Source organism: Bombus huntii, chromosome 18 (genome assembly GCF_024542735.1).
Source record: "Bombus huntii isolate Logan2020A chromosome 18, iyBomHunt1.1, whole genome shotgun sequence".
NCBI classification, from domain to species: domain Eukaryota; kingdom Metazoa; phylum Arthropoda; class Insecta; order Hymenoptera; family Apidae; genus Bombus; species Bombus huntii.
The window spans coordinates 4,271,630-4,292,947 of record NC_066255.1 but is presented as its reverse complement, the minus strand read 5'-3'; the positions used below and the strand labels follow the sequence as shown (position 1 = coordinate 4,292,947).

The 21,318-nt window shown below is 43.4% G+C and overlaps 1 protein-coding gene across 6 annotated transcripts in view; it reads left to right on the top strand.

Annotated features, from left to right (window-relative positions):
- LOC126875473 (uncharacterized) overlaps positions 1 to 21,318 on the top strand; it is a 259,178-nt gene that overhangs the window by 9,553 nt on the left and 228,307 nt on the right. Inside the window, exon 1 of one of the 6 annotated variants that reach the window (XM_050638403.1) lies at positions 10,170 to 10,188. The exons of the other annotated variants lie outside the window; for them this stretch is intronic. The gene's annotated coding sequence lies outside the window, so the exon portion shown is untranslated. Of the gene's footprint in view, positions 1 to 10,169; positions 10,189 to 21,318 lie in introns of those variants that run through there. 6 annotated transcript variants of the gene reach the window in all.

The window sequence follows — 21,318 nt, the reverse complement described above, 5'->3', positions numbered from 1 at the left end:
ATCTTACCATCTTTACCAGGGCTTGCAGAATGTGAAAAAGACTGTTTTCCGATGACATCGTTTTGGAAGTTATTTCCATTAGATTCTTAAGCCATTAGACGCCAATGTGAAAATAAGTCGCATCATTCGTTATTCATTGCACGAGCAGAAAATAATCCTGTTCTTAAAGAAAGAGAGAAAATTAAAACTAATTATCAATCCAGCAGTGCGGTATCGTGCTGCGATCCCGCGAACTTTAGGAATTATTCGTCAGGTGTCCCAAATCCGTCCGTTTATGCAAACTTGGGTCGAACGTGTCCCGCGACTTCCGTGTATAATTAGGTTTCATTAAAACAAGACTTTCTTTGATATCCGCGACGTACAGCTACTTTGAGAGAACTTAAGTGACTCGAACAGATGAGGGGGAGCGGGGAAGAGGGGGGGGGGGGGGGAGAACGAGCGTTCTATAAGTAAGTTGAGTAAAGTCAAATCCGACCGTGAGAACGTCGATAGGATTTGCTCTGGTGACTGTAATGGAAACCGTATCGTTTTCTTCGCCGTTTGCATATGCAAATGCCCGACGAAACATCTGCTAATTTCTTTCGATAATTCGCGCGGATGATTGATCGTGAATGGTGGCCAGGTGCGCATTTATAGTGGAACAGGATTAAAGAAAATGAGGCAGAAAAGGCAAATGGAAATTGAAGTACGGGTGGTCGACCGGTCTCGCTAAAAATTCATACCGACTTTTTCATTGATATGCTAACACACGTAGATACGCAAACACACGTAGATACGCATGTACATGCATCCTTATTTACATATCGTTGGCATCGAACCGAAAGTCGTTAGTTACGTATTTACTAGTCGCAAATTAACCGAACGAACTTGGCATCCGAACAGTTGCATTGCATTCATATTATGCGAGCTTTCACGGCGAAACTTTGGTTCGATGACATTTCGTCCTGCTGTCTTACCGAAACAAGTACGTCGTGATTACTATTTTTATCAGAGACTAGCAAATTCCAGACTTTACGTAGATATTCATTCAGTTTGATTTTTACTCGTTCATTGATTACTAACTATATTTTCTCGGTTACGTACTAATAAATTTAAATCAATTGATATTTTCATTCCAGAAGGTTCTAAAATTATTTCGTACCGAATTATAAAGCAAACGTATGAAATTCTAAATTCTGCTCCGTCACCAACGAACTGAATCGGCCGGTCTTTCAATGTGATATCGCGTTTAACACAGTCTATAGGCGCAGCCAGAAATAGACTAGCCAGCTCAGATTCGTTCGCGCGAGACGTCCTCTCGATGACAGTTCGACACGTTCCATCCGGCTGGCCTATTTTCCTTCCAATTTTGCATTGGTCACGCTATACCGACGATAAAAGCGTTACGTACGAACGGTCGTCGACGTTGATTATGTACTCGGTGCGACCGTGAACCAAGCTTGTTTTCCATAACGCTTAGTTACCATAAGTTTCTTAGCTCGCTGTCAAATTACCGAGGAGATGGCAAAAAGTCGATGCCATCTACCGAACAAATGTTCCAGGGACAAATTTAGTGCATGTAATTGAGACGATTATGCGCGGACGTTCAGACATGGAAATTCCGAGAAGAAAATGGTTGACATAATGTTCTTTGGATAATTTTACAGATTCATGAAATACGAAGATTTATGTGAGAAAATAGAGTCGAAAGTATTTTTATCTTCCTTATCTAACCTGGGGATAGCGGAAATAAAACGATGTAAGGAAAATCGAGAAATCCAAGAAACAAAGCAGACGCATCGAAGATTCGTAGGAAGGATATTTACAGTGGTTCGTGGCGGTACGATTAACTCTTAGGGAAAGTAGATCGAGCCGTTTCTGCGATTAAATATGCATGATTTGAGGTGAATATAAAATACCGGGGAGGATTCGACGTAGGGTGCACGCCGGTACATCCCCGGCATCTGTGCTCGAGGATTTAAGGACGAAGGATTCGTGGGTCCCGAGGGCGAACGGTGGAAGCACGAGAAACCAGAGGTTAAAAGAGGAGAAGCGAGTAGAGGAAAGGAAAGTGGACGAGAAGAGGTGAGGGGAAGTGCAAGGTTGTTTGCCTTCCAAGACTGAAGGGGCTCCGCTTGCTTATGAAGTCTGATCGCGTAAGATGCTTCCCCAGCTCCTGGAACCTCCTTGATCCTCAGATCGTTCTCATTCTCGTTCTGCCTTTCATTCTAGTTTTCTTCTCTTCGTTTCTCTTCGCTTTTCTTCTTTACCTCTGGCTCACCTTGTTCGAACGCAAAGGGAGCTTCGGTGTTATCTGTGTACGTACCTTATTCCTGGTTATCCAATATCTGTTAGACGTATAACGAACCAGGCCAAGGGAAACGGTCTCAAAACGCGGCTACTGCAGTCGCGAAAGTTAATCTTATTAATTGAGAGCCGGATTCTTCGGTGAGTTCTTGAACACGGGTTTGATGCTTTAAATTGGATCCTTTAATTTCTTTCGCCCCCCCCCCCCCCCACCCCCTTCCCCCGCCATCCCGCGCGACGTCGCCGCGAACATTCGTTTTTTGTGCTTAATATCGTTGCTGTACTCTCTTTCTTCTTTCCTGATCGTGAATGCAAATATCATCAATCGTTTCGACGAGATTCGATAAAAAATACAAGAACGTCGAAATCGTAGTTCGTGGAACAGTCGATATTTCCCATTTACGTTGTCATTTACCGCGTCACTTTGATGCATATTTCACGGAAATTGTACGTTAAGAACGGGATCGACGATATCAATATTCGAGCGCTCTATCGCGGATTTTACTACTATATGAAGCCAGCCGAATTACGACAATTTAATAATGCAGCATGTCTAGTTATTCATTCGATAGAAAATAATCCGTTGGGCTGTAGGAATAATTACTGTAACGTTAGTGTAACAGTATTATCGTTGGACAGCGCGCAATATTAATCATCAAGGGTACTGTAGGCTGATGTACGTTATTACGTTTACATGACCATAGAAAGTGGTATATACCCACGGCATCATTAACGTGGCATGTTAATACACTAATAACACTTTCCTAACAAAACTGTATCAGGGGAGTCTAATTCGCAATTTTCGTCCCGCGAATGAGATCCTTTAGTCTCTCTCGAACGCGTTAATCAGAGCTGATCGATTCTTTCGTTTATTATCACCGGGTATTAAACGAAAGTGTAATTATAAATGGCGTGTAAATTGTTTCGAACGAACTCTAATCGATCTTCCTATGTAAATTGATTTTAGGATAAATTCACGGTCGATTTTGCGCTGACAGTCGAGAAAAGAAGCAAAACCAAAAGAGCAGGGAATGCGAAACCACCGAAAACTCTCGATCGTTCATCCACCTCATTAAGGATAGGCCCTTGTGCGGGGGCGTTCACCTAATTTAAATATTCCCCCGGTATTGGCCTCCCGAGAGTTTTCTAATTTAACCACGGCGCCCCCTATCGGTTCTTCCCTCCTTCTCGCCACGTTCCGCGACTCGTTAAAGTCTATTAAGCGAAGGAGAAAACGCGTAGTCGAAAAAGGGTTAGATGGGCGTGAAAGGATGAAACACCGTTGACTCAAAGTGGAAGTAGCTCGGCGCCTAGGTGAGAGAGGCAAGCGATGCAATAGCTGCCTTCTCGCTGGCGTCTCCAGAAAATTTTGTGGGCCACGTATGCTTCCCGCGTCGTCCTTTCGTGAAATTTTCCACCTCGAAGGATTCGATTCTATCGCACGTGTTTGGCCGTGCGAATTTTAACGCGCCAACAATTTCTCATTCGCTCAAGGTTCGGAAGAACTTGCATTTCACCTCACAGGATTCCTTTAGCTCGCTTTTGTTCTGCCGCTTTCTTTGTGGTTGTGACTTGTTCATCCAATCGGTTCATTCATAATCCTTTAGAACGTGACACGAAACACTCGAGACATGAATTTCACAGTGTTTGCAAAGCTTATCCGTTCTAACGTTCCAAAGATATAATATAACCGACTCGGTGAATCAGCTCTGTTTTTCCTCTCGATCGTAGAAAGCGAATTATCACGTGTTAGAAGATTCTGCATTGAACGAGGAAATTGGTCCGTTGTACAGAGAAGTTGTGCCTTAAATCGAGATTTCCTCGAAGTCTCTTTTGACATAAATCATCGTTGGATAGACGGTTTTGGTATTAGCTAGTCTCGATTAATACTAATGAACCCGGGTCGCGAAACAACATTTATAGGTTCATAAACGGGCTTGATCGTTATTGATATTCCTCCCTTACAGCCATCAATTAACATCGTGGCTGGTGCGTCGAGGGCGGTTTTACGAATTTGGAAGGGGTATTTCTGGTTGGGTGGCAGCTCGTTACGCCGGGCTCTCTCTCCCTTCCTTTCTCTCCCTTTCTCTTGTCCGGTGGACGAATAACCGCACTCATACACGCGTACAATGTTGGTGGACGTACAAAATACCGCGTACAAGGCGCGGAAACGCTGCAAGAGGAAGGAAGCAGATTCCATTTGCGGCTAAATGACTGATGCGCCCGCGTGTTGCGCGTCACGTTATGACTCTGGACGTGCGATGATATATCGCTGTAACCATCGCGCGCGCACACACACACCGACTCCCGTTTCTGTGTACCTTGCACAAACACTCGTTAACGGTCATGAGAAAGATGTACGTCTGCGCGTAGTTATGTGCGGTCTACGTATGATACGCGCGCATTGCCTTCCTTCTCTGTGGTCACTATCCTAAATGGAACATCCTATTTCGGTGCTTTTAACCGTACCAGTCTTTCGAAGATTTCCTACCAGCCGGCGGGCAATCTTTCCCTCTTTCGAACCGCGTTGGACGTGATTGATGAATCGGAGAAAAGAGACGGCGAATCGCGAAATAGTTGGCGACGCGGGAATAGAAACATATGGTTCGAGTCGTTCGGTCGACAAATTAACGTCGTGGAAGCTTTCTTTCTCGTTTCTCCGGGGCTTAGTTCAGAAATATCTCGCGCAATCAAAGTAACACGTCGGACGTACACAATGGCGTGCACCGATGCTCGAGCGTTCGTGGCTCAATCACGAGTAGAAACTCAATAGCCGTAAGTGCAGAGGCTCGGACACAAACGGACCGAGTTCGTATTACAGCGTGATATCGCTAATTATATATTAGCTTGGTCACCGCGTTACCGGTCGATAACGCAGTGCCCCCGGTTTTGTAGTTACGGCACTGGCAGAGGTTGGTGTACATATTCCGGTACTGACTGACCCTGCCGGTCCTGGCCGGAAGGGTCGCTATAGCGGTTCTGTGTATATACTTGTAAGAGGCGCGTAATTTGACTATCGGCCTCGGTGGTGGCGGCGCATCACCGCGAGATTACTCCATTATACCTCCATAGACAATGGAAACCGCTTACGTGCCCGTAAATGGCTTCGTCTACCGCGAGCCAGTCCCTTCCGTTGCTTGCCTGCCTCCCTTTAAATCTCTCCATCCACTCTCGGCTTCGGCGTCTTCCTCGCGCCACCGTTTTCACCCTCTTGGCCTTCTCTCATTCCGGCACTCCTCTCTCGTTCTCCTTATTAAACCTCCACCCCCGCATCCCAGCCCGTCTTTAAACGGCTCCGAACGTCTTTAAACGGTTGCGCACCGCTGCGGAATCAATTTTCGGCTGGTTAGATTCGCGTCACGATTTCGAATTGATAATTGCGACGGTAAGAAGGAAGGGAACGATCGAGGGAAATAGCGAGTAAGTAACGCGTTTCCCGTCTGTCGGACAGCTTTCATTTCCTGTCTTTCTCGCTTTATCTACGATCCAAGGTCAATTTTAGCGTCACAGCCTGTCAAAAGATGGCGTTGTTTTCTTCGAAAGCGAAATTTTTCTCTGTGTATGTAGCCTTATTAATTTCATTTAATCGGACGAACGGTCTTCGACATAAATCTTGATGATATACGTCGTAAAAGATTAAGAGGTTGACCTAAAAATTGATTTTTCACCAGCGAGATATCGATTCACCGACCTAGTTAGGGAGTGCCTCGTTAAAGACGTCGTTCCCGGTCGTTTAACCACCCTGACGACGTTACGACATCGTCACGTGCTCATGAGACGCGTTCAAACACATCCTAGCAGGGTCGCTAAGGTTTATTTACTTACAGAGAGAAGATGTAGAGCAGGAGAGAGTAGGGAAGGGAAGGATCAACGATAAACCGAGGAGGAGTGGCTGTAATCACGGCGGGGTGCGCGAACGACGTATCGGTGCGTTCTTTGTTAGGGATGATTTATACTGGATATTCGATTCATTTACAAACCGCTTTGCGCAAATTGATTCGGCCAGGCTCGTTACCCGCCACAGATTTTGCATCTTCGTCACAACCAGGGATGGAGGCGCACGAAAGCGATTTATTGCGTGCCAGGCGAAACGATCGATTCATTGTTTTAACATTTAGATAATGTTTGCGCTTCGGCAGTGCCGCCTTTGTTGCGTGTTCGATGTGGAAAGAAAAATTGCGGATTAGGTGATAAATATTGTTCTTGCTTTTTGCGCGTGTAATTATTTACATGCCTGTGATTAACCGATCGCGATTCGGATAATCGAGTTGCTAGAACATGTGTATAAACAAGTGGAAATAACTTTTTCGAGAAACTTCTCTCGCTCGGCTTTCAACTTTCGAGGGTAATGCAACATTTAGTCCTAAGATAATGCTTGAGAAAATAGTTGCATCGTTATAATCTTTCTGACAACACTGTCAGAATTTGAGATCTGATAAGACATAAGGATCCTAGTTTAAGAACTATAGAGACTACAAAAATTACTTGTACATTATTGTATTTATTACAACGTTTATGTCAATACTAATTAAATAGTTTTACTTACATAAAATTTCCTATTATTTAATTATACTTTCATACGAGTATAAAAATTTAGTACTATGAAAATAAAGTATAATATGTATTTAATTAAAAAACGCTTTGCTGGAAAACGAGGGTATATGCAAATAGTATTTCTTGTAGGCGCTGTATACTTAATCCACTGTTTTTAAATTTAAGTATCCTACAGTCTGCCCTAATCGATTACGGTATTCATTTTGAAGAGAAAAATTCATCGTGCGAAGCTTAAAGTGCCGAGATTTAATCATACGAGGTTACTAAATATTCCCAGATTTCCTCGAATGTATCTTTACGCCTATTTATTCCTTTCGTCTTGGTAAAGTATAGCGACGAAAATCTCGATATCAGCATTAGCAAGATACGGCACTGGGTAGCTGCAATAGCTGCACCGGTCGTCCCGGTCCTCCTGGACGCCCTCTCTCCTGTCGCCTGCATGGCTAGCATCCCTCTGGAATATTAATATGACGCGAAATATTATAAGCCGCGACAGTCGACGCCACGGGAATACTAAATATTATCCTGCAGGACCCGACGGTGACTTGATGCTCCTGTTGGCGCTTACATTTTGCTCTTGGCAGCAACCTGCATACTATTCCCATGCACGAAACATGGTGATAAACTGCCCTGGTTTACGTATCACTATTTCTCCATTATATATAAAAAGAATTTCTACTCACGACTCGATCACAAGTACTAAGAAACGTGTCGTTTCGAATAATCACACACATTGCACGTAATTTGGTTAGTTCAGTTTATTTTCTACCGACAAGACTGTCACTGGTTCGCGCGAGGCAAGTATCTGTTAGAGGTTAAATCGCGCGAAACCCTCGAACGAAATAACGGGCAAATGCCTTTTTTTCTCCGTCGATGTGTCATTCTGTCTGTCCTTTTATACGAAGCATCCGGTGGAGAAGATATTCCTTCCGGCGGCAATCGAAGAGATACATATACAAGTCAGAGAAAAGTTTACGACGTACGAAGTATCGGACGTACCCCCGGAGAGAAATAAAGAGATTACGATCGGGATGTGGTTTTGTTATCGATCGACTCGAGAGATGGTAAATGATATGGTTGTTCCACGCGTGGATGACAGGATAGACACGTAAGGCAGGTCCGGGTGTTTAGCAGGACATTTATTGGATAGCGGTTGGTGGCGGCGTGCACGTCCGTTAACAGGTCGTTTTCTTTAATGGCCAGATAAACCGACGGACCGTCGACCGTTATTTCAGCTGAATTACTAGCGTTGACCGTAAAGAAAAGAAGAAAAACTCGCGCGTCTTGCCTGGCTAGCCGCGCTATAGATTTTTTCCCGCGTGCGCGTAATTAACTCTCCACTCGAGGTCGGACGAGGTAGGAAGCAGCGTGTTAGAAAACACTTTTAGAAAACGCGCGAGGATATGTGTAACGGCAAGGAGGAATTTACTATACCTAGACGAGGAAAAACATTTCGTTGGTGCTTTTAATGGTTATTACGAGACGGGAGCGCGTAAGCACGTAGAATTTTAGAGTGGTCGTAAAAGTAATAAAAAATAAGAGAAACTCGCGAGAGAAAGAGAGGGGAGGTTAAGATACACCCTATACATTTTACGTTATTCTACGGAAATAAATCGCGAAGCGTTGTGGTAGCAAATAGCGTTTAAATTCAAATTACCGAAAAAGGAATGGAGAGGAGTTTGCTTCCGGCTGATTTTAATATACGGCACTTAATGTACGTTCATCGCGGTTCCTTCCAGACACGGGAGGATCACGATGGTGAACGACCGACTAAAATTATGCAGACAGGTCAGTCGCTGACGCTGATCTTATTACTTTATCGTTCGCAGTCTACGTCAATACGCTTTATATATTTTACCGCACGTAGCACCAGAGATGGCTGCTGAAGCTTCTCTAACATTTTTAATTCAATGCGGCCGCTCGTGGATTATTATGCATAATACAGTAACTTGGCCACGAATATAGAGCGTCAGCCTGCTTTCCTCTTCTCGGCCGTCTATCCATTCCGCTTCGTCTCTTTATCTTGAAATTTTCGTTGAAAAAACGATAATCCGTTACGGTGTCGTAAGAAGACTACAAAGGGTGAATCGTTAAAAACCTCCAAGCCGCGGAGTGGAGCGTTCAACGTTCTCTTCTTCTTCTTTTTTTTTTTTTTTTTCTGGAACGACGCTCGGGGTTGTTTACGACATTCTCGTCCACTACTCGTGGCAATGTTTAAAGACTAGACGCTCGCCTGTGTACGAATACTTTATTAAGAGTATTTTCTAGCGTGAGTTAACAATGCGCTTTCGCTTAAGATCATAGACATTTTACTCAAAGAAAGATTTCTTATTCAAAGAAGAGTTTCCTATTTATCGAATGAAATTCGTACCAACCACTTTTTCGGCTGGAACAGAATATCTATAACGAGAATTATTTAATTCGATCGGATGGGTAGACATCTCTTGGCTCGATTAAGTAACTGAGAAGAAAGTTTCGCAAGAAGATCCAAGCTTCCAACAGCTCGACGAAGAAGAGGAATATTTTTCTGCGGCACAACACGTAATTTGTGGTGGCTATAAATCCAGGACGTTCCACGGGGGGCGCGGATGAAAGTTTCCTTCGATTTTTGGCAGAAGGAGGGTCTATGGACTGGGATGGAGGAGCCAGGGTAGGGGAATAGATGGCGGAGAGACAGCGTCCTCCGGAGGATGCAGAGAAATCGCCTGACGCTCGGTAATTTATGCTTTGACCTCGTTCTTGTCGTTCGACGGGGTGCGCGCATGTTGTTACGGAAAGATGGTGCGAGATAAAAAGTCAAAAATACACGGTGATGCGGGGCTCTTTTCTATCTGTCCGAACTTTGCTTCCTCCGCGAGAAAAGTTGGCTGTTTCTGCTGGAATTTATCAAGCTCGCTGCTACACCCTTAACAGTCTCGGTGGAATCAGTGGGAAATAAACGCTGGAAAACAATGGTCGATGCTGGGTAGCGCGTTCTTAACTGTCAAGATGTGTTCGATGGTGAGGATAGTCGGGGACGGCTAGAGGTGTGCAGCAGGGCTCCAGATGCGCGACTCTACTCGAGCCAACAAAATGCTCGAAAAGTTTGCTGGCGCGGTGAGAGGACACGAGCGAACGTGAGAAGCCAGAGCGGAAAAGGAAAGTGATGATGCGCGCCGGCAACACCATGGCGGAGGAGTAGAAGAAGCTGGTGTCGCTTACGAGAGGCAGCTAGGGACGAAAACAGTGTTATTAAAAAGCGGCGAAGAGGGAAGCGACGGTGCGGCCGGGTGGAAATTCTGGCGGTGGTGCAGAATCGACGGAAACGTTGCGGAAGCTCGAAGTAGAGTTACTCCGAGAAAAGAAGAGGTAAGGGAGCAAAGGTGGGAGGCAAAAGACCGGTCGTTAGGTAGCGCCGTCGTAAAATTAATTACGCCTCGAAACTGTCTTAATTAAAAATGTGTCCGCCGTCCGTCAGCCTCGCTCCCCTTCCAATGTACTCACTCTCTCTTTCTCTCTCTCTCTCTCTCTCTCTCTCTCTCTTACCACCTTTATAACCTCCGTCACCTGCCTCAGCTTCTGCCCTCGTATATTCAGCAACTGGCTCGTTCTCCTTTCCATCAGGAACGAGATTCTCTTCTCTTCTCTTCTCTCTCTCTCTCTCTCTCTCTCTCTCTCCCTCTCTCTCTCCTTCTCTCCATTTTACCTTCTATCTTCTCCGCCTCTTCAGTTCCTCCCTCTCAGCTCCTCGATTCTCCTCCTTCTCTCTAAACCGTCTTTCGCTTCGTCTTTCTCTCCGACACCCTTATTACCTACTCGGTCGCGAGCATAACGGCACCGCTATGAATATTATGTCATTATGCAATCTCGCGGTGCATGCAATGGCTCCATGCAAGCTGTAGCCTGTAGCGGCGTGCATGCGTCACATGTACGTGCGATACACTTGCAACCACCGCGGTGGTTCAGAGCTCGCACCTTGTGACTCGATTTCGACGGAACGTACGAGAGATTTGATTGTTTCTACGAGACGTAAAGGTTACGAAAATATTTGTCACTCCCTCTAATGCTTCTGCTACGGATTTCCAATATTTGTTCGTTATTTCTCGAATCGTTTATATTCAATACAGAACTTCCACCTTTCTCGCGATGTATAGAGATATTCCGTCGGAATTGTGTTGAATAACCGAGGTAAAAGGTTCGTGTGGCGAACAATTTTTTTTGTGAGCGCACGGACTAAGGCGAGTAGAGCTGTAACTACCTTAACCACGATATCGTATCCTTTATTTTGATAAAGCACGTGGAAACGAGCGGTCTTATCTAGCGATTTCATCGTGGAAGTGGTCGCACGCTCTCGAGTAAGTAAAATAGGACCGCGGCGGTTCACGCTGTGACCTGGTCACTCGACGCAAATCGGATCAACGATTTGCACGTTAGACGAATTACCACCGGAGCCTTTATATCGTAATCGGGACTCCTCGACGGAACGACGACGGTCGCGTTTTGAACAAGCAACAGGGCCAATGTTTAACGACCGGACGGACGAATGCAATAATCTACGATGAGGCCAAATTATTTCATAATTTACACGTTCGTCATTGAAATTGTAATTTTCCTGCTGGCTGGACGACGAGTAACGATAATATATGTATTTGACGCGGTCATAAATATGGGACGACCCGTTTAAGCGGAGGCGCAGACGTAATTTATTCATTTAAATTAGAGTCCCGTGTATACAATCGCGTGAAATTAATTGGAGGAAGCGCGCAATCATCGCATCGCGTCGCAATGATCATATTTTTTTCTTATTAATGTAATTAGATGACATCGACGTTTCCCCTGCAGCGTTGGTCTTTGATTTTCAACGGGGTGCGGCTTGAAACGCGGTTGAAAGGAACAAAAGAAAAGGCGACTAAGCAGCCCGAGAATGATAATGAAAAATAACAGGGCTATTTTTCAGGGTCGGTTAAATCATACGAACAACATTAATCCTTTCCGACATATAAGGGAAATAAACCTGAATTAACGAGCGACCGTATTTACTTATTTGCACTCTTACTGTTCCTACGTGCAACTTAATTTCAACGAATTTATATTTTTGTTATCCGACAACGTAATTAGCAGCGCCCGGTTTACGGGGAATAAATTTCGGTTGAATTTGTAGTTTTAAAGCGGCAACGGTGAAATTACTCCTCGCTCACGCCCCCTACCTTCCTCTCTTTAAACGTTTAACGCTCGTAATTATTGTTCATTACCAGTGGCCTTAATCTCGTCGTGATCATTGTTGACTTATCAACAAGATTAGGTAGCAGAAAATTACGCTGAAAAAAAATGGCTCGCTAGATAGTCCGAAACACTGGGTTTCTTCGACGAAGGGTAAAATGTAGGCGTCATTATCGCCACTCTAAATGCCTTTACAGGAACCTGGCTGTATGTATGGCATAGTTAGGCTATACTTGGGAGGGGGACACGCGAGAGAACTTTTGCACGAACGTTTTCTATACACTGGGTGCTCGGAAACGAAAAGGTTAACACGTAAGGCGTTTCCTAAATCTGGAATTATTTCGATGAATATCTTGTAACTCGAAATGCAAATAGGCAAGGAAGTGATTATTTATATATGCGATGTTTGATAATGCAAAATTATATCGCAGCTGCTTGGCTTCTATATTAAGCGCAAGATACTTGATGCGAACACAAGGAGATCGTTGCAAACCTAAGCATTTTGGTGTATTGAAATAGGAAGAGAGAAACGTTTACGAAAAGTTTCCATATCGTTTGCAAGTATTTACTTACTATACACTGCGGTTAGAAGCGGAAAGGTGGATGTAACGATGAAAACTCGACCGATGAAGTAAATTCATCGTGATATTTTCTGCGACCATTTCGACCGGATACAGCTGCCTCGGAAGGATGCCGAAATGTGCAGTGAAATAGGTCGAGTAGTCAGCGTGCATGAATATTCCCTGCGTAAATAGAAAAATTTCTTCGCGCCGGAACTCAAGCGTTAAGGAAATTTTTCAGTGGCAGCGAACTAAGCCAGTTGTCAAAATATTTCATGCGAGCACAGAGCCGAGCTTAATGCCAACTTCCTGCTTCGTATTTTTATTGTTATCCACGATAATCGTGCTTTCGGTGCATTCTGTTTTCGTGCATCGACAAGCTTGTGCGTTAACTACTGTTCTGGAAATAATATCCGACTTTCGATTCGATGAATATCTGGCTAACAGGCGAATGGAAGGAATCGCGAGCCAATTTTTCTGTGATTCTGTATAAAATGTCTTTTATTATATTCGTATTTGCTTCCCTACGTTTCTCCCAGTGATTTCCTGGACTCAGTAGGTGCTCGAAGTCTAAATCGTCTTGCTGGCCATTTTCGGTTCCTTATATTTCCCCGACGAAGAAAGGACGAATGGCGAAATGGTTGAAGGATCTATAATACTTTTCTCGACGTAAGCGAAGCCAATTTCCACATTCCGAGGTCGATAAACCTAAGATGCATCGCGCAACAAGCCACAGAGCCCGCACAGCCTGACCAATTACCACTCGAGAATGCAAGTTGCGCCACTTGTGCAATCAATGGCATTCGTACAGAGACGACCTCCCCGAGCAATTGTATTCTCGCACGGATAGAGAGCAAGGGACAGGCCTATTATGATGGTTATACTTCGAACATACAAAGGAACCTGATACGGAATTGTGCACTGCCTCTTGGATATACGATATGCCCAGTCGAAATATTAAATAGAACTGTACGCGTGTGCTGTGCATCGCTAGGCGACCCTTTACAGATAAGTACAATACTTACTTCTATCAACGCCTAGTTCCCAACTCACTGAACTCAACGAATGAAAGCGTTCTCCTCCGTCCGCCCTAAACAACAACTTTCGGCCCTTGTTTTCGTTACAAGAGACTATATGTAACAGACAAAACATTGCCAGGCATTGTCTCCCATGTTTGATAGTTGGATGAGTTTATTTTATTTTACATGTATTGTTATCTATTTTGATTTAGTAAATTGACCAGTTCGTTGTTTTTCATGGAAATTACGTGGATTTATAAAGGTATATATTTGTGGATCTAAAGACTTTTTTGTACAAGTTTGTTCTTCTCTTTATTATTATATATCCTTTTCATGTGTTTTTCAGTCTGATTTCTCAGATATAAGTAGTCTTCTGCTTTAGAGATCGGTCGTTCTACCGACTCGTTCAGTCTTTTTACAACAACACATAATGAAATGAGTTCTCTACTGCAAACGATTTCCAGAACGATCATTACTGTTTTAATTTCTTTCCTCTCAATAAGCTCGAAAATTTGAAATCATACCTCTGTAAATATATCATTTTCACCTACCACTTTTCTCAAGCTTTCGTCCGTTGCTTCAACACTGGGCTACTTGATTGTTAAACTGTTTGTTATTTGGTTGTTAATACCGTACCATAATAGTTATGTTTGCGCAATGTCATATGTCTTCACCGACGGAAGCTAAGAATGAAACGTAAATACTTCTTTCTCTCTTTCATTGTGCTTCCTCTTTTTACTCCGCTTGCAAGCTATTTAGTCGCGAGCGTCAAATGTGAAAATTAACAAGAAAAAGTTTTATCGCGTTACAAAGCATTAAAACGAGGCGCACGGTTGATAACAGAGCCGAAGCGAAGATCTCGTTTTTGGAGTACGAGTGAAATGGACGCGAGAAAAAGAAGAAGGATTGCACGCGTGCAGCGTGTACGCGCGCGCGCTGAACAAAATGCGGCGGGTCGGTGCATCCTGATACGGTTCTGTATCTCGAAGTGCAGGACGTGCCTGAAATATGTACGAGACGTAAGCGTATGAAACTCGCGGGATATCGTGTTGCGCACCTTTTGTTTTATGCAGGAAATGGTTTCCTTGCGAGTTGCGACGTTCGCCGCTGCTGCATCCCATATACCCAGTGTACGCATAAGATATCGTACATTGTTTACCGGTTATGAACACATGGGATTGTCCCAAGACCCAATTGTTGTTTATTTCAATGTGAACAGCATCGGAGATATGGCAATTACGAGGCACGATTGCGTCGTTATTTTTTCAAAGGATGGGTCGTAATCTATATAGATCTTTCTCGTATGAATACAACGATCCGAATTGCAAAATTCTTTTCGTCGTCGTGCAACGTAGGTGAAAATAGAATTTGTCTTTATGCAAATTTATCTTTAGTGTACTTTAAGAATATTCTAACACCGGGAATGTATATGAATGTTTATAACGCACGAGATGGATCGATAATCGAGGCCAGAGATTAAGATTGTTTTAACACTTATATTCACTATATTTTTAAGTGAGTATCAGTAAATCAAATTTCTACAATATTTATTCGAATAACAAGAAGAGACCTGAATGTTCGGACCGACTGAATCATCTAGAAGTTGGAATCAGCAAAGGTTAAATCCACTCGGAGTCATAAACTACGGTAGACAGGTTGCCTCGAATTGCTTGGGCGCTACAAGACTCGCGTAAGTGGAATCTCGTGAAATCTCTGAATCAAATCGGTCGGCCTCGAATAGCGGACAGTAGTGTACAAGTCTGGTTTCGTGTAACATCGGTTCTGTTTGCAACCAATTCTCGAATTAGTCGCAGTCGGATTAATCCCGGTTGCGAAGTATGCACGAACGATTCGATCAGCAATGAGAGATCTCGAAATCTCTCGTCGAAGTAGGAATTGTGCTTTCGACGCGTGTTCCGTCAGCCATTTCTCTTCTCTTTCCCATCTTTCCCCTTCGTACTTTCTTCCCTATCGCATCCGTTCTCTATTTCTACGTCTACCTACGCACTTTTTTTACCTTCGTTCCATTTGTTCATCTTTTCTCTCATCTCCGCCCCTACGGCATTGTTCCCATTTTATCTTCGATTCTTTGCACTCGACTTTTATTTATTCTTCTAACTTCTCCTAATCCTGCACGCACATACCGCACACAGAAAGGATACAAGATGGGAAGATGGGTTAAGGGACAGAAATTGGAAAAGCGATCATGTAAAACGCAGAGGGGTAGAAGAGAGAGAGAGAGAGAGAGACATGGTTGCATAGCTGTCAGGCACAACGCGCACCGGTTACCTGCTTCAGCTCCTGTTCACGTTTTACCTGCTGCCACGCTCAAACGTCCGTTCGCGTTGTCGTTCGAGCGTGAAACCTGCGCCGCGCCGGGGCCATGTACCTGTACGTCGCAAACACCGAGAGGCCCTGGTGTACGTGTATCGGTGCCGCACCCGCACCTGCACCCTTCCACACGTACACGCGTGTGCACACGCAATACAGCACTTTGAACTTTCTAAGACCGAGCTGTACCGGCTCGATTGTATCGCGGCTCGTCCGCCTTGAAAATCCGGCTCTCCCCTATTACTTCCCCGGATCCCTTCGTCAACTTGAAAAGGAACGTGAGACCATTTCTTGACCGGCTCTCTATAATTGGCACAATACAATCCTTTTGTCTTCTTGTTCATTCCTTGCTTCGGCCTAACGCAATTTGCTCCCTGGATTCTTCTCGTTGAACTGTACCGTCGAGTTGTGAAACGTATGATTTATTTACACCTGGCACTCTTTTTACACGGTGGGTGTGTATCGTTAAAAAAAAACCGCGTAAAAAAATATTGCGAAACAAAATTGTTAAATTAAAGTAAACGATAGAAATAGCAATTAAAAATATAGCATTGCATTGGATAACAACATTTTATTCGATAAAGATATGAAAAAAAAGGGATAACGTTTTCTTTTTTTCAAAATTCGTCTCCTTTATCATCTTTATTACATTAGAACGAATGTATTTTCTTATTACCGGAAAAGAATCACTTTCGACGTTCGAAATATCCTCCATCCGATACAAATTGCTTTGTATCAGTTGTGACCACGTATGTTTTGTTTTTTCTTTGAATAATGCTATATAACAAACCATGCAAGTTCTCAAATCATTTCGAAATTGTGTAAATTTCTTGTAATTGGTATCACTTACAGTGAAATGATGTTTCAATGTGTCAGATAGTCGTATTCTCTTCTCGATTAGTTAGCTCCATTATTATTAACTCCTATAAGATCGGAGATACCTAAGGCTATCGTGATACGTGTTAAAAAAGATCGTGTAAAAGCGAATCATGTAAAACATTTGGACTGTTAAAGTGTGAAAATTCAGTTCGTAATTTTTCGTAGAAATTTTATATAGATTCATATAGATGGTGCATGTTTGTGTCCATATGGTCGTGGTGTACGAAATATTTCGAAATTTCATTGACATTGTAATGAAACTCATGATTATATTGATTTTTGAAGTCAATCTAAAAATGTAAATAAATATTACAAGATATTTATTTAAAAATCAATATTTCATAAAAAATTAATATCCAAAATAAATAGTCATTTTAAAAATTATATGTATTAAATATATAGATTTGCTAATTATTTAAATATTTTTGCAGTTGTTGCGAAATGTATACCTATGTATTCGTATAAAATATTTGGTAATTTTTGTATATAATGTCGGATTCGTTTCAAGCTTTACCGAGATAAATGAAATTTTGAGTAACACACATAACAAAATATTCATAGAAGGTATCTACAATTCTTGGAATAGTTTCGTGATCCTGTATAGGTGGAAGCAAGAAGTCGACTCGACGAATTTTATGTATAATTAGATAGATCGTTAGAGCGATCGAACCAATTCTATCGATCATGTTAAGTTGGACGCTCGTGCGATCGGTTGAACACAGTCGCGTTATCGCACGTGAATTCCGTGGTAGGTCGGAAAGTTCGCGCTCGAATCACGTGGTTGCTTCCATCGTGCATACATCTGCGTTCTAAAGGTGCGTACACCGTGTCCGTGGCAATCGACGTGTTTCCTAAACGCGAGACCTCTCTCCCTCGTTGTTCCTCCTGCTCGCGATTACCAAACGGAAATTAAAAATTCAAAACTCGGCCATGGGGAACGTTGGGGTCGAGACTCTAACGAAGGGTCGCTTGAGTGGTTCACGACATTTGAGAACGCTTAAGGCGTGCTACATGATTCATGGAAATGAAAAGTCTTCCATCAACCAAATTGTCATCGGTAAATTTTTGAACGGGGAAAGATTTCTCAGTTTCGACCCTCTTTTTCCGTATCTTTTACGAAAAGGATAGGATGCGAGATGCTTCCACGAAAGTTGGTTGGCTAAACAGCGAGCAGTTTAAGACTCTTTGAATTCCATTCATTCCTTGAACAAACAGATCGTCCGTAACATCGGGATCACGACGCAAATAAGAATAAAATAGAGAGGAGAAATGAAAACAAAAAGAACGATACAATTTATTCGAGTTTCTTCCTTCGATAAAACGTTTCCCACCTGAAGATCTAAATTCTTCCCATTCAGCTTTAAATGAATGGAGGATTGACTGGGTAATCGCAATTATGTGTCGAATCGCGGAGATCCCCGGCTCTCGTACGATTTTAACCAGTTCGTTGTTGAGCAGATGGTATTCAGTGAAATCGGCATTCGCAATTCGGCTCACGAGAAGAGGGTAGTTATTGTCTCGACTGGGTATCCAAGAAAAAATATAAAGCCAAAGATCGACCGGGTTTCCCTTTTTTCCTTAAATACGTGTAGGTCGCCTATGCGAAAAACCGTACAGTAATCCTCCCGCCTCGTATAATGGAGACTTGGATACCAGCGGTGGCGGAGGGGGGGGGGGGGGGGTGTTGGCGGCAGGCAGACTGGATGGGCGTTTGGCGCAATGGAGAAAGAGGGTGGTAAAGGAACGTCGATAGAGAGGGATGAGATCGGAAAATTTCTGAAATACCGTAGCCCGTGAAATGCACTTGCTCTGCATTTGTACTTGAGTTGCCTCTTTTCATCTTGTTATTCGCAGCTCAGTGTAACGCACGATACACGTGTAACGAACTTACCTTTCTACGATCTTATATACATTATATATCACCTATCCCTATCGATTTATATTCTGAAATAATTACGAAGTTAAGGTGAGCTCGGGTTTCCGCGTTGTTTGGTCGCGTTCTTGTTTCACCGCCGTATCACGCTTTTGATAACTTTGCATCTTAGTTAGTTGACGTCATATGGTTGTAACTTTAGGTATATGTATATGTACAGGAGAAATGTAACATAGCGTTGTGTCGTATTTCCCTTTCGGCTGTTATTACAGCAGAAAGTACAGATTTTGATGGTTTGTGGATACACATACATCTCTTCTTAACTGCCGAGGGTATTATAAACTGGCGGAAACTTAAACTTTATCCGATTTAAGTTAAGTGGATTTGCCACGGATATAGGGTGGCTGGAAAGAAAATCTCTTTGCGTTCGATGTAGAGGGTTTCATTTACGAGCCGCGAATGAAAACCAATGGATTATGGTATCAGGCACCACGTACCAAGTTCCTCTACCGTTAATAAATTGCGTTGTCGCAGCACTGCCATCGATCCGTAGCTTCGTCAATGAATATATTAATTAGAGACCGAGGGAAACTACAAAAGGGAGTCGTACATCGATGAAAAAGCTTTTTCGCCATTACGATGCGGAAGGATTTAATGTCGGGCACGAGCTATGATTGGCGCTGCGTTGGTCCAGACCGATACATTATTGATTTAACAGAAGATGTGGAACAGCGTGTTGTAATCTATCGTGCGTGGAATGTAATCCGGTCTCGCGTAATTCATCATACGAGCTTTTTGCCAACAGTACGTTTTAATTTTAACATGAAACGACGCAAATCCACGTTGAAATCGGACATTTGCGTGAAATGGAAGGGAATATTTTTCGACAGAAACCGTCGGATCTATTCTGTCTTAGACCATTATATTCACACGCGCACGATTTTATTTGCACTCAGTGTCAGCGATATGTTTCGCGATATTTGTAACAACGAAAAACAGATATGGTAAGAAAAATAGAAAAAAGGGACGAGAAGAATGAAAAACATAACAACAAGGGGTAAAGGAAATGAATAGAGACGATGTCCAAAAACTCTGTAATCCTTTCCAATATGTTTACAAAGGATCATGCGCGATCAGCGGGGATCATTTACGGAAAAATAAGATAAAGAGAAAAACAGGCAAAAGAGCTTTACGTTCATGTTTCCAATCGCGGAGGAACGAAATTGCACCGGGGCGCATTGCTCGATGCTCACATTATCTACAGGTATGTGTGCGACGAAAGCAGCCATGACGTTTCAGTTTGCAACAGAACGAAGATTTCCGATGCCTGTGGAACCAGACACGTATTCAATTTTTGTGAAACGCTTTTATAGTGGCGTACGCTATTCGTGCGCTTTTTAATTCGGTCAGAAACATTCGCCAGAAGCGAAAACGAAAGCACGTTGAAAGGTGATTTAATCTCGGTTCGATTCTTTCGATGCCACGCCGTGCTACTCCGCAACTACTGTTTTCAAGACAAATTCACCGCGAATTTACTCGTGTCATTCGTAGGATTTCACAAGTTTCTTTACAACTCGATTAATTTTACGTTCGTTTAAAATAGCAAGGACGAAAGACAAACACTTTGGGGATGATTTAATCCGTTTCGATTCCCTTTGACGTGAAACTGCACGTGTAGCGACTGTGTCAATGGTGTAAGTCAGCAGGTGTGTGGCTGCAGTTTTCTATAAACTGGTATAGGGCCAAAGCTTCGGGGTTGTATTAATCCCGGTATTACGAAACCGCCGCTGTATACCATGATATCAAAGGGAGCATTAACATCGAGCTCTTTCTCTCTTCACCTTCCCTTCTTCCTATCCTTAATTTCTCTTTTTTCGCAACTCCTGTCTCCCTTCTAAAACTCCTCTCTCTACGTTCTCCACCGAAACACTTGGGTCCCACACGATACTTGTACATTTTTTCTCGTCGTTGCTTGCCCGCTCGTTGTTTGTTCCAGCTTGGCCCTACGCGGATCATTTTTCTTGCTTACGCGATATAAACTTTGGCACTCGAGGAACCGCGAAACTACACGCGACGTTTGTCTACGTGTCTGTTAGATCCGAGGATCTTGTGGCGCCACCGAAGTATGGTTTTTACTCGTCACCGACGATCTTGGCTAAAGAAAAGATTATCCGTCGCTTGTTGAAATCGAATTTTGTTCACCCTTGTGGCACAGATTTAATCCCATGAAAACGGACGGGAGATCGCGGTAGCTCGCAACTCGAAGGAGGCAGCGCTTAACCGATCTGAAGCGAGGGTAAGTGCGGCACGGCGAGGAAACAGAATTGAGATATCGCGCAGAAAATTCGGCGAGTCGGGGAATTTCACAAGGGACGTCAGGAAGGAGAGAAAAAAGAAATTGGATGTCGGTGGGGCGAGATAGGCGAGACCGCAGGCCACTCGTGGCCTTCCCAGACGCAGCCACGGACGCACGTGTCGACACTCGAGGCTGCCACTGACGTTTGGCGAGTGCCGATAACGGTAATCCAATTTTTCGGAATAATATTTGTCTTGAAGATCGACGATTACCTTGTCTCTTTTTCTCCGCCATGACTGTGTGTTGAATGTTAGACGGATT